At 42.3% G+C, this 14289-nt stretch overlaps 1 pseudogene; it reads left to right on the top strand.

The window, feature by feature from the left end:
• The first annotated feature begins 723 nt into the window (after nucleotides 1–723).
• LOC133048761 (ubiquitin-like protein FUBI) lies at nucleotides 724–1116 on the top strand (annotated as a pseudogene).
• The last annotated feature ends 13173 nt before the right edge of the window (nucleotides 1117–14289 follow it).

The raw sequence follows: 14289 nt of genomic DNA, 5'->3' as shown, positions 1-14289 counted from the left end.
ACATACATATATATATGTGTGCTGCTTTTTAACAAAAATGGGATTATTCTACAACATACATATTTCACTTAACAATATAGTATGGGCACTTTTTTGTGTATTAACATAAATCTACATCATTTTGGGGGCCTCCCTGATAGCTCAGTTGGTGAAGAATCTGCCTGCAATGCAGGAGACCTTGGTTCGATTCCTGGGTCGGGAAGATCCGCCGGAGAAGGGATAGGCTACCGACTCCAGTATTCTTGGGCTTCCCTTGTGGCTCAGCTGGTAAAGAATCTGACCGCAATGCGGGAGACCTGGGTTCGGCCCCTGGGGTAAGGAAGATCCCCCAGAGAAGGGAAAGGCTACCCACTCCAGTATTCTGGCCTGGAGAATTCCATGGACTGTATAGTCCATGGGGTCGCAAAGAGTCGGATACGACTGAGTGACGTTCACTTCACTTCACTTACCATGTGTAAAACAGTTAGCTAGCAGGAAGCAGCTGTGTAACACAGGGAGCTCAGCTTGGTGGTCTGTGATGGCCTAGAGGGGTGGGATGTTGGGGAGCAGGGGGGCTCAAGAGGTAGGGGATATATGTATACTTAAAGATGGTTCACATTATTGTACAGCAGAAATGAACCCAGGATTGTAAAGTCATTTTACCCCAGTTAAATAACACAGGTTATGCTTTCTCAACTCCATCTTCAAGACAGTGGCAGCAGTGTCTGTGATCTAGTCAGCAACATGCAGCTCTTTGTCCACACCCAGGAGCTATACACTCTCCAGGTGACTGGCCAAGAGTCGCTCGCCCAGATCAAGGCTCATGTAGCCTTGTTGGAGAGTGTCGCTCCAGGAGATCAAGTCCTGCTCCTGACAGGTACATCCCTAGAGGATGAGGCTACCCTAGGCCAATGTGGGGTAAAGCTCTGAGCACTCTAGAAGCAGCCGCCCACATGCTTGGAGGTAAAGTCCATGGTTCTCTGGCCTGTGCTGGTAAAGTAAGAGGTCAGACTTCCAAGGTGGCCAAACAAGAGAAAAAGAACACTGGCTGGGCCAAGAGGCATTACATAGTACAATCAGGGCTTTGTCAAGGTTGTGCCCACCTTTGGCAAGAAGGACCCCAACGCCAATTGTTGAGTCTGTTATAATCTCGGCTTTCTCTAATAAAACCACTTAGCACAATAAAAAAAAAAGGGGGGGGTTGTTGAAAACCAAATGATTTAACTTATACATGTGTGCATGTGCAGAGTGTGTTCATTAAGTGATGGATGTTGTATTTCTTCTTTTCCCCCAAACCAGCAAAGAATTATAGTGCTTTCTCACTTCAGGAGGGGGGCCCATTGACTTGTCCTGGCGGCTGCCCTCTTTGCATAATTGGAGGAGGAGGAGAATGGTGGGGCAGGGAAGGGGTGATTCATTCACTTTGCTGTTTCGCTGGTGAGTCACGGTGTTTGACTGACCACCTCTGGCCAGGTTTGGAAGGAAGGCAGAAGATAGAATGGCAGAACTCACCTCACAGAGAGGCAAAAGAGAAGAGAGTTAATGGCCCAGATTCTATAACCAGTTCAGTGGGGTTGGAATCCCTGTCTCTATAAGCCCCAGGTTCGTGCATTTGGCCTTCCTGTGCCTCAGCTTTCCCATCTACTAAAAATAGATGATGATGGTGCTGTAATGATGATGACAGAACCCACCACGCAGGGTTGCCTTAAAGATGAAATGAGTTAACATATATAAAACATTTATAACTGTGTCTGGTACATGACAAGGGTTCACTCTTATTAGTCACACTGTATGGAATGAATAGAAGAGACAGTCTGGGTCAGGAAGGTGTCCGAGATTGTTTCCCCTGCATCATCACCTGTGCCTGTGGACAGGTGGCAAAGAGCTTTGAATAGAGGCTTGTCCAAGCCTGCAGTCAGCACAGGGAGGTCAGGAACCTTTGATCCTTGACCTTTGTGTTTCTTGTTAAAATCGCACATTTGTAACTACAAGCAAAATCTGTCCTGAATCTCAGACTTGGGCTCCTTAATTGCTGCCCCCTCTGTGGAACCCAGGAGTCTGTAGGCTCCCTATCTTGACTGAACAAGAGCTGGAAAAAGGCAGCTAATAGAATCTGCTGAATTACCAAATTACCTGGGGTCGTTTTGGGATTGCAGAAAGGTCATGGGAAAGACTGGTTACTAGTTTGGTGTTAAAAACCACCAGCTACTAAAGGAATAATCCTGCTTTGGGGGTGGGGTTGCAGCCCCTTGAGCCAGCCAGGTGCAGCATTTCAGGGACACAAGTGACCTGAGAACAGGTGCTTTGGAGAGAATTCTATGGCTAGTTCCTGGTGGCTATGTAGCTGTCTGTTAAAGGCTTAGAGCAAACTCCAGAGAGAAAAATAAAATTTTTCTATAGGAAAAGATATTCTAATTTAATGAAAAATAATATACTAAAGTATAATATTAGGTTAGTTTAAAAGTAATTGTGGTTTTACATTGTTGAACTTTGCTGTTTGATATTGGAATACATTCTTAAATAAATATGGTTATGTTACACATCATTTTAATGTGCGTTTTTCACTTTATGTCTTTTACTTTGACTTATTACTTGCTATGTATTTTACATTTATTTTATACTAGGGAAATGATGTTAGACAAAAAGCAAATTAGAGTGATTTTCTTATTTGAGTTCAAAATGGGTCATTAAACAGCATAGACAACTTGCAAGATCAACAATGCATTTGGCCCAGGAACTGCCAATGAATGTACGGTGCAGTGGTGGTTCAAGAAGTTTTGCAAAGGAGACAAGAGCCTTGAAGATGAACAGTGGCTGACCATCAGAAGGTACCAATGACTAACTGAGAGGATCATCGAAGCTGATCCTCTTACAACCACTTGAGAAGTTGCCAAAGAACTCAACATCAATCATTCTATGGTTGTTTGGCATTTGAAGCAAGTTAGAAAGGTGAGGAAGCTAGTAAATTGGTGATTCATGAGCTGATTTCAAATTTAAAAAATTGTCATTTTGAAGTGTCATCTTCTCTTATTCAATGCAACAACAACAAATCATATCTCCATCAGACTGTGACATGTGACAAAAAGTGGATTATACAGGATAACTAGTGATGACTGGCTCAGTGGTTGGACAAAGAAGAAGTCCCAAAGCCAGACTTGCCTCAGAAAATGGTCATGGTCACTGTTTGGTGGTCTGCAGCCCGTCTGATCCACTACAGTTCTCTGAATCCCAGCAAAGCCATTACATCTGAGAAGTATGCTCAGCAAATTAATGAGATACACTGAAAATTGCAATGCCTGCAGCTGGCATTGGTCAACAGAATAGGCACAATTCTTCACCATGACACCCGACCACTCATTACACAACCAACACTTCATTTTTTTTTTTTTTTTTTACAACCAACACTTCAAAAGTTGAATGAATTGGGCTACAAAGTTTTGCCTCACCCACCATATTCTCCTGACTTCTCATCAACTGACTGCCACTTCTTCAAGCATCTTGACAACTTTTTTGCAGGAAAATGTTTCCACAATTAGCAGGAGGCAGAAAATTCTTTCCAGAAGCTCACTGAATTCTGAAGCATGGATTGTTATGCTATAGGAATAAATGAAATTATTTCTTGTTGGCAAAAATGTGTTGATTGTAGTGGGCCCTATTTTGATTAAAGATGTGTTTGAGCCTAGTTACAATGATTTAAAATTCACAGCTTGAAACCACAATTACTTTTTCACCAACCTAATACTAGATTTAAAAAGTAAAACATGCTCACCATAGACAATTCAGAAAACAGAAAACATAATGAAGATATAAAGTTATTTTTGTGTGGTTCTTTTTTTGGTTCTTTATATTTTTTTAAAGAAAATTATATTTGCTGTACAGTTTTGAAGTTGTCATCATCATAACCATCCTGAAAGTTATTTTTTTATTAACTTAAAGCTATGCTAAATGTTATAAAAAGAATTTAAACATAACACCCTGACTCACACTACAGAAATGTGTTACCAGGACTTCCCTGGTGGTCTAGTGGCTGAACGTCTGCCCACCAATGCAGGGGACACGGGTTTAATCCCTGCTCCAGGAAGCTCCCACGTGCCGTGGAGCATGGGGTCCATATGCCACAGCTACCGAAGCCCATGTGCCTAGAGCCCATATGCCCCAAAACAAGAAGAAGCCACTGCAATGAGAAGCCTGTGCACTGCAATAGAGAGCAGTCCCTGCTCACTGCAACTAGAAAAAGCCTGAGAGTGGCAACAAAGACCCAGCACAGCCAAAAATAAATATTTTTTTTTAAAAAGAACTGCATTATCATCATAAATACACCTAAGATATATCATGAACAAAATAAAAATATTTAAGCCTATACATGAAAAGACAGTGAAGAATTTATACATGACTAGAAAAAAAGCAGTTAATAGCATTTGTGTGGTTCTTTCTGGCCTTTGACTATGAATCCATAGTAGTATTTGATATAATTGAGATTATAAAGTATATTAAATTTTATATCTTGATTTTCACATATTATATTATTAGCACTTTTCCATGTCATTAAGTATGTTCTTCAAGATAACATTTTTAATAGCTGCAAAGTATCCTAGTACAAGGATGGACCATAATTCTTTTAACCATTATTAGACATTTAGACTATTTCCAGGTTTTTTTTTTACAGTTATGAACAATGCAACCCTAAGACTTTCATAGTTAAATATGTGTGTGTATTTCCAATTATGTCCTGAGGATAAAATCCTAGAACACGGACTTGCTAAGGTTCTACACTCTCCTACCATCAGGAAGAATGCAAAGCTTCCCCTGCAAGGCCCCTTGGAAAGGAAGAGCAGGAGCGGAATGGCTGACACAGATCCAGAAAAATCCTATGAGGACATGATGCTAAGAGGTAAGGCTCTGGGTGATGACAGGTGTAACCCTCTGGTGTCCATGGAGGGCTGCTCCGTCTAGGCTCTACTTTAGGGGCCTCTGTTCTTTAGGCCCCAGGCTGCTGTATTAGAAATGCATTACAGATTACTTTAAGCAAAAGGGGAGTCAGCTGGAAGAACACTGGAGTATATCTCAGGTAATCAAAAGAAGGGCGTGTAACCCAACCATGGGAAGGGCAGGGACACTGCTGAGCCTCAGAGGAAACAGGACCCAGGGAGTCAAGTATATTTGCACTTCCCCATCAGGTACCTACTCCCGGACCAACCAGCCAAGCCAGGAGGACAGGCTCTGTAAGAACATGAAAGCTCGCACATATGGGCTTCTCAGAAGATAGGGATGCTACTCCAGGAAGAAAATGAAGGGCAGAGGCTTTTGGGGTCTTTTTTCAAGTTGAGATAACATAATGGACGTGGGACTGCCTGTTATTGGGACCTGTTGTTGTCACAGGCCCTGGACAGGTCTAGGAGTGGGCTATCTTTAGTCCGTTTTTCTCAAGAAATTTAGGAAAGAATATTCTCTTTCTTTTGGGCTTGTCTTTCCTTGTTTCTTCCTGCTCTTAGGTGGTGAATCCTTTAGGACCAAGATTAAAAGATGGGCCTTGAGGACAAAGGTGAAGGTGGTCAGTATAGGGATAAGTGTTAGCGCCAAGGTACAAAATGAGCATTGTGGCTCCCAAAAGCTCCAGCCCAGCTTAGTAGGCCTGGAAGGGTCCATGCAGGGATCTGGGACCAAAAACCAGTACAAAAGCCAAGGCTTGTGTGGAGTGTTCCCAGAGCACACCTCCCTCCTGCACCAACAGAAGACTGAGGATGTAGGGGTGAGGAGTCCTGGCCAAATATCTGTCCATTTCTTTATGAACAACAGAAAGGGAAGCGCATTTTTATGGCTTTTGAAACATACTACCAAATTACTGTCCTGAAAATCACACCAGTTCACACCCTGCCTGGAAGCAGCCCAAGAGTCCAACCCCGGGGGGTTCTTGCCAATCCTGGACACAGCACCATCTCAATCAACTACAATTAGCACCCAATGTTCTGCACAGGATAGAGTTTTCCAGAGACCCAATCAATCAAATATAATAATCACCATCATATAATGCCACTGGATAAAACATTGTACTGGTTCCTTCTATGCAAAGTTTTTACATAATTTTGGTATAGCTTTTTTTTTTTTTTTTAAGATAAGAAATTGCTTGGGGACTATTTCCAAATGATATAGAATTCAGAAGGCTTCCCTGGTGGCTCAGTGGCAAAGAATCCGTCTGCCAGGGCAACAGACGTGGGTTTGATCCTTGGTCCAGGAAGATCCCACGCGCCGCAGAGCAACTAAGCCTGTGCATCACAACTACTGAGCCTGATCTCTGGTACCCCGGAGCCACAGCTACTGAAGGCCGTGCACCACAACAAGAGAAGCCACCAACTAGACAGTAGCCCCCAACTAGACAGTAGCCCCCACTCAGCGCAACCAGAGAAAAGCCCATGCAGTAATGAAGGCCCAGCACAGCCAAAACTAAATAATAAAATTTTTAAATTTTTTAAAAAAAATTCAGAAAGATTTCTTCGGGAAACTTTTGTTTTGCTGTGCTTTTTTCTCATGCTGAAGTTTCTGTCTTGATCACAGGCATTAGTGTTTGGGTGTAGCTTTTCTTTTTTTTTTTTTTTCAGGGATTGGGATCCTTTTTTTCAAAACTGGCCAAACATGGATGAACGCTTCATTGTGAGTGCTGCCTGCCAGGGCTTCCCTAAACAAACATGATGTGATTGGCAATGGGCCATAGGACATGAAGAGCACACACCAATACGCAGAGATTGATATTACCTGACATACTTGTTTGTAGTTTCACAATTGGATCAAAGCATGATAGAGTTGGAAGGACCTTCTGAGACCATCTATTTCAAGCTTCTCCACCTAATCTACCCATACTTACAGATAGAGGGAGGGGCTAGAAGTGGCTTGTCTGTGGTTATAGATGCAGAAAAATTGATCTAAAATAAGGTGTGGGGCATTTCTTGGCAGTCTAGTGGTTAGGACTCCACCTCCTCATCCCCAAACCAGGGTCTGAGTGAAAGGTAAACATGCATATAAGTAAGAATTTAAGTTTTGTGTTTCTTATGTCCAAATATTTTAATACACATAGAGAATGACCAGTAAGTCAAGCACAATACAGCCAGGAAAGACCTGTGTGCAAGTATTTTGCAGTTTCAGGACTCCACCTCTTAGTGAGGAGAAGTTAAGCTTGAAGAAGATTTCACTACAGACCAGTGGTTAACATACAAGTGTAAACACAGCTCTGACTATGGTATTTGTTAATAATTGTTCTTTGTTAGTGGCTTTTGGCTCAGATTCATTCTGCACCAGGTAAGGCTGCTAAATTCAAGGTCACAAAACTGAGTTCAATGCAATGCTCTACTTCTTTGCTAACTGTGATCTTTGATAATGACCTCCTGAATCTCAGTTTTCTCATCTTTAAAGTTGGGATAATAATATTGGCCTTATAGGTCAGAAGATAGTGGACTTAAATATATATAGTGACGGGACTTTCCTGGTGGTCCAGTGGCTAAGATTCCTCCCTCCCAACGCAGGAGGCCTGGTCAGGGAATTAGATCTCACATGCTGCAACTAAGACCCGGAGCAGCCAATTAAATAGAATGAAAAAAAAAAAATGTATATAGTCTTGTGACTACCACACCTCTGCCAAAGACATCCTTTTTCTAATCCCTGGAATCTGTGAATGCTACCTTCTATGAAAAAAGGATATTTGTAGATGTTATTAGATTAAGGAATTTGAGATGAGATTATCCTGGATTAACGAGGACAGCCCTAAATATTAATACAATCACAAACATTGTTATGAGAGAAGGGCAAACAGAGATTTGACTACAGCTAGAAGACAGAAGGCAGTGTGACCACAGAAGCTGACATGAGAGTGATGAAGCCACAAGTTACGGTAAGCCAGCAGTCACCTGAGGCTGGAAGCAGTAAGGGAAACATTCTCCCCTGTGGCTTCCAAGAGGGAGAGTGACCTGGCCAACACCTTGACTTTGACTCGGTGAAATGGACTCTGAACTTTAGGCCTCCAGACCTGTGATAGAATAAGTATCTGTTGTTTTAAGCCACCGAGTCTGTGGTAATTTGTTACAACAGCCACAGGAAGGTAATATAGATTCCACTGAAATAAGAGGATTGTTGGAGTTACAGCTCCTATGGGGTCTTAGACTTCCTCCAAAGCCTGACAGTTCCATGAAAGTGACAAAAATGTAAATTCCAGGTTGCTATGATCAAGAGAAGAAGAGTAAGCTTCAGGAGAAGTCCTAGTTAACTTTGGAGCTGAGGTGGCCTGATGCATACTTGAGAATTCTTCACAGGAGACAGAGATGTTTGCAGATGCCTTTCAGGCAAAGCATTCTTTCTTCAGTGACTCTACATAGCTTGAGAGTGAGGTTCCAGAGGGCTTTAAGGGGTGAATGGGACTTCCCTGCTTGGAAGAGAGGCAGAATTCTGTTAGTTTTGAAGAGAGTGAGGGGACAGAATGAGCAAGTTGCAGAAGGCTGAATGCCTGTTGGTGGCTCAGCAGTAAAGAATCCACCTGCAAGGCAGGAGACATAGGAGACTTGAGTTTGATCCTTGGGTCCAGAAGATTCCCTGAAGCAGGGAATGGCAACCCACTCCAGTATTCCCGCCTGGAGAATCTCATGGACTGAGGAGCCTGGTGGGCTACGGTCCATCGGGTTGTAAAGATTCGGATACCACCGAAGCAACTTAGCACATGCACACACGCGTCATTTCTTTCAACCCCTTCCTTCTTCATTCAAGTTACAAAAAAAAAAAAAAAAAAAAAAAATCACAAAATGCTGGGTGTAATGAATCTTTCCCCAAAAACTTTATTGTGGAAATTTTCAAATATATAGAAAAGCAAAAAAAAAAAAAAAAAAAAAAAAGAAAGCAACCAGCCATATACCTAGATTTTCCAACTAACATCTTATCACATCTACTCATCTGTTCATTCTTCTAGCCACATCAGTCCATCTTATTTTTTAACATGCTTCAGGGCTCAGTACACTGCTAAACATCTCAATATGCATCTCCACCATTAGCTAGAGTGGTTTTAGTGGATTTTTTGGTGCAAACCACAGAAAGAGAGCTTGAGTTTGCTTCTGAACTGACATGGGGAAGAAACAGGCCAGCAGAGTGGACACAAATGTAAGAGGAAGAAGTGTAAAGACATAACGCCAGGGAGGGCATTGAAATGTGGGAAGGGGGTTGGTTTCCTGTAAGATCAGGAGTTGGATTAGAAGAGCAGTTTAACCATATCCCATCTGATGTCCAAAACACATTCCTACAGGCGAAGGTCCAGTGGTTATGCTATGTGTATCGGCAGATGAGGTTGACATGGTACTTATGATCCCAACAATCTTTTCCAGGTTGGACATGTAGTAACCTCATCAGTGCAAAAGTTTAAAGGAAAAAGATCTTTGATTTTTAAGAGTATCACCAGAAGGAGAAGAAAGAAGAGGAAATAAATATTTGAAGAAATGACAGAGAACTTCTTCAAATTAATGTTAAAGACACCAAACCACAGATACAGGAAGTACAGAGAATACCAAGCAAGATAAATGTCAACAAAAACTACACTTAAGCATATCATATTCAAACTACAGAAAAGAAAAGATAAAGGAAAAAAATCTCCCAAAAAAGTCAGAGGAAAAAAACACCTTACCTATAGAGCAGTCAAGAAGAATTATATCCAGCTTGTCCTCAGAAATCATGCAAGCAAGTGAATGGTGTGAAATACTTAAAGTGTTAAGAGGAAAAAACACCAACTTAGAGTTCTCTATCCTGTGAAATTATTCTTCAAAGGTGAAGGAGAAGTAAAAACTTTGTCTAAGGCAAACAAAAATTGAATCTGTTGCTAGGAAAGCTGCCTTAAAGAAATGTTAAAAGAAGTTCTTTAGAGAGAAGGAATCGTCCAGGGAAGAAATTCGTCTAGGATTTCTCTGGTGGTTGATAAGAATCCACCTGCCAATGAAGGGGACATGGATTTGATTCCTGGTCCAGAAAGATTCCACATACCTTAGAGTAACTAAGTCCATGTACTGCAACTACTGAACTCATGTGCTGCAACTACTGAAGCCTGCATGCCTAGAGCCTGTGCATGGCAACAAAGAGTAGCCCCCACTCCCTACAACTAGACAAAGCCTGAAGGCAGCAACCAAAAGTAAATAATTCTTTTTTAATTTATTTAAAAAAAATTCAGGTTTAGGAAAAGAAGCACTGGCAGTGCTAGTGTTGGGTCTGGTTCTGTCACACACCTTTGTGTGACCTAGTGGGTCATCTCATCTCTCTGTGTCTCAGAAGAGACCATTCATTACCTTCAGATCATTCACACCAGCCAACTCTTTCTGCAGAGGGTGGAGAGAGAGAGAAGCATGATTATGCCAGGTAGGAGGGTGGGGGTGCCCCTATCCTTAGAGCTACTACCCTCAGACTGTGAGGTGGAGAACACTCCCACAAAGGCGTAATCATAACAGATCAGATGTGGCCCAACACGTAAGGGTGTCAACATGTGAGACTATGGTGGGATGGGCTGCCCCGTGGCCAAGGGGGGATAGCAACAGGTCTCTAAGGACTGGCAGGACTGGGCCTGGGGCTGTTCAGAAAGCTTTCCTGGGAAGCTGTGAGTGGGCTCAACCTTCTCTCTATCAGCCTATACTTCTGCCCATGCCAGAGAACTGAATTTAAAAAAAAAAAACTTTTCTCAAACTTTGGCTTGTGTTAGAATCACTTGCAGGACCTGTTAGAACACACATTTCTGGGTCCCACCCAGGTTTCTGATTCGGCATGTCTGGAGGGGGCCCTGAGAATATACTTTTCTAACCTGTCCCCAGGGGCTGTTGCTGATATAGAGTTTGAGAATCACTGAACTTGGGGGGACACTTTTATTTTATGTGACATCATGGTAGAAACTATATGTTATCATCTCATGTAACATTCACCACAAACTTGCTGGGTAGATTCTGGGCAGTCTGTGAAATTCTGTTATGAGTGAATGTGTCCCCTGAAAAGATACAGTGAAGCCCTGACTCCTAGTATCGCAGAATGTGACCTCACTTGAAAATAAAGCTGTTGTAGACGTATTAGTTAAGATGGGGCCCTATCAGAGCGGGGTGAGCCTTTCATCTGATATGACTGGACACATAGAGGGCACAAGGCCATGTGAAGATTGAGACACAGTGAAGACAGACAGGGGACAGTGCAGGCAGAGACTGCACAGATGCTTCTACAAGTTGAAGGGTGTAGAAGATTGCAAGCAAACACCAGAGGCTGGAAGCAGCAAGGGAGGATTCTCCCCTCCAGGGTTCAGAAGGAGGATGGCCCTCTGATACTGTGACTTCAGACTTGTAGCCTCCAGAACTGTGAGACAGTACATGCTTGTTGTTTAGGGCTCCCAGCTTGTGTTCCTTTCTTAGAGTAGCTCTAGGAAACTGATACACACTGGAAGCCAAACTGGCCTTCAGCTGTTCTCTCCAGATGCCTCTGCTGTTCCTCAGAGATGATGTCTCCAGCTGGCAAGACCAGGAAACACTTCGTGAGCCAAAGAGAGCTCTGGACATGAGGCGGCGTGGTGCAAAAACATTGCCCCATGGGGATGCTCCATTCTGGACAATGACAAACTAGCTCTGTCAGACCCTTCAGGTAAGGACTGCAAGCATGATAGGGAGATAACAAGAAGTACTAGAAGGAGCAGTGGGGGTCTTTGGCTGACAAGTCACTGAAGCTACAGCCACCTCCTTAATGAATATGGGACCCTCCCTAGCCTCCATGAAGTAGCTGCCAGCTCAGCCTTGGAGACACCCTGTCCTTCCTAACAACACACTTCTCCACCTCATCTGAGGTCCCCTATGGGTTTCTCTTTGCAATCTGGAAGAACTTAAATAAGAATAATATTAAAAAAAAAAAAAAAAAACAACACTGTTCCCACTTTATGGTTGAGCAAATTGAGACTAAGAAAGGTCAGATAACTAATCCAAGGTCACATGGCTAATAAATAGCAAACATGGGACTTGAACACTGTATCCTGAGAAATCTATATGCAGGTTAAGAAGCAAAAGTTAGAACCAGACATGGAACAACAGACTGGTTCATAATTGGGAAAGGAGTACATCAGGGTTGTATATTGTCACCCTACTTATTTAACTTATATGCAGAGTACCTCATGTGAAATGTCAGGCTGGATGAATCACAAGCTGGAATCAAGATTGCCAGAAGCATTAACAACCTCAGATATGCAGATGATACCACCCTAATGGCAGAAAGGGAAGAGGAATTCTTGATGGAGGTTAAGGAAGAGAGTTGAGAAAGCTGGCTTAAAACCCAACATTCAAAAAACTAAGATCATGGCATCCAGTCCCATCACTTCATGGCAAATAGAATGGGGAAAAAGTGGAAGCAGTGACAGATTTGATTTTATTGGGCTCCAAAATTACTGCAGAACAGTGACTGCAGCTATGATTAAAGTGACTGCAGCAATTAAAAGACACTTGCTTCTTGAAAGAAAAGCTATGACAAAGCTAGACAGCATATTAAAAAGCAGAGATATCGTTTTGCCGACAAAAGTCTATCTAGTCAAAGCTATGGTTTTTCTGGTAGTCATGTTGGATGTGAGAGTTGGACCATTAAAAAAAGCTGAGTGCTTAAGAATTGATGTTTTCCAACTGTGGTGCTGGAGAAGACTCTTAAGAGTCCCTTGGACAGTAAGAAGATCAAATGTATCAATCTTAAAGGAAATAAATCCTGAATATTCATTGGAAGGAATGATGCTGAAGCTGAAGGTCCAATACTTTGGCCACCTCATCTGAGGAGCCAACTCATTGGAAAAGATCCTGATGCTGGGAAAAATTGAATGCAGGAGAAGGGGGCAATAGGGGATGAGATGTTGGATGGCATAATTGACTCAACGGATGGAGTTTGAGCAAACTCTGAGAGATAATAAAGGACAAGGAAACCTGGCGTGCTGCAGTCCATGGGGTCATAGAATCAGAAATTACTTGGAGACTGAATGACAACAATTCATTCATCCCTCATGGGAAAGGCCCAAGTAGAATTTCTTGGCATGGGTAGATTCTCATGTTAACTTTTCACATTTCGATCAATACCCTCTAAAGAGCACAAAATGGCCATACCATGGGCCCCAAGGAAGGTTATCTAGCAGGTAGTGACCTTGATAAGCTACTTAAAGGTGATCATTCCCTCTCTGGCTTTGGAGCCCAGAACAGGAGTCAATCCTGAATGTCTGCATGCATTTCTCCAATAAGCATTTATTAAATACCTTCTGTGTTTCCCAGCCTGTGAGTGTTAATGGTCCATGTAACTCTTTCTTTTGAGGCATTATCCTTCCAACTCTTAACCACTAGCATAGAACCCACCTCCCCAAGCAACCAATATGATTTATAATACTGAGGAATTCATACAAGAAAGGGATGTCTCAGGGAGCTTAACCCAATGCTCTGTTACAACCTAGAGGGGTAGGAAGGGGTGGGAGATGGGAGGAGGTTTCAGGAGGGAGGGTGCATATGTATACCCATGGCTGATTCATGTTGATATATGGCAGAAGGCCAACAGAATGCTGTAAAGCAATTATCCTCCAATTAAAAAAAAGAAAAGAAAGGGGTGTCTATCTCATTTGTCCACGTATAGTTTGAGAAGGGCATACTCCTCACATAGCTCTCACATATCAGCTTCAGCAAGGGAAAAAGCAACTCAAATTTTCTGGTGACTAATGAGTCCTTGGCATATCATAGGTGCTCAACAAATATATATTGATTAGATGGAAGAATTTGGTCAACTTTCAATTAGGAAATAACAGATCATCAAAATCTGTTGTAAAGTCATCTCTTCATCATTTCATTCACTCATCCAAGAAATAGCTGCAGTATACCAACTACACATCAATTAAAAAAAAAAAAAAAAAAAGAAAGGAAGAAATATCTGTGGGCCTTTGCTTTGTGTCAGCAACTGATAATGCAAAAGTCTCTACCCTTGAGAAGGTCAAAGAATAATCCACATAGAGGGTTCCTGGACACAAGTTCTAAATAAATGACTCTGGGGAAGGGTAATCAGTCTTAACTTTTCCTATGGTGGACTGTGTTTAATTACTGGGCAGTTTTCCTTTGAGGGAAGCACCATATTTAAGTATGGGAGTTCAGTCATCTCCACTCTGCCAATTACTATCTAGTGACCTCTAGTTATCCAGCCTCCCCACAGCCTCTGTCTCCTCTGTTAAGTGGAGGTAATAATAACACCCACCTGAGAGCGGTGCTGTGGGGCTTCAAGGAGAAAATGAGAAAACCCACATTAATCACTTCACTCAGTTTCTGACAC

Source organism: Dama dama, chromosome 29 (genome assembly GCF_033118175.1).
Source record: "Dama dama isolate Ldn47 chromosome 29, ASM3311817v1, whole genome shotgun sequence".
In the NCBI taxonomy this organism is placed as follows: domain Eukaryota; kingdom Metazoa; phylum Chordata; class Mammalia; order Artiodactyla; family Cervidae; genus Dama; species Dama dama.
This window is presented reverse-complemented; position numbering and strand designations above follow the sequence as displayed.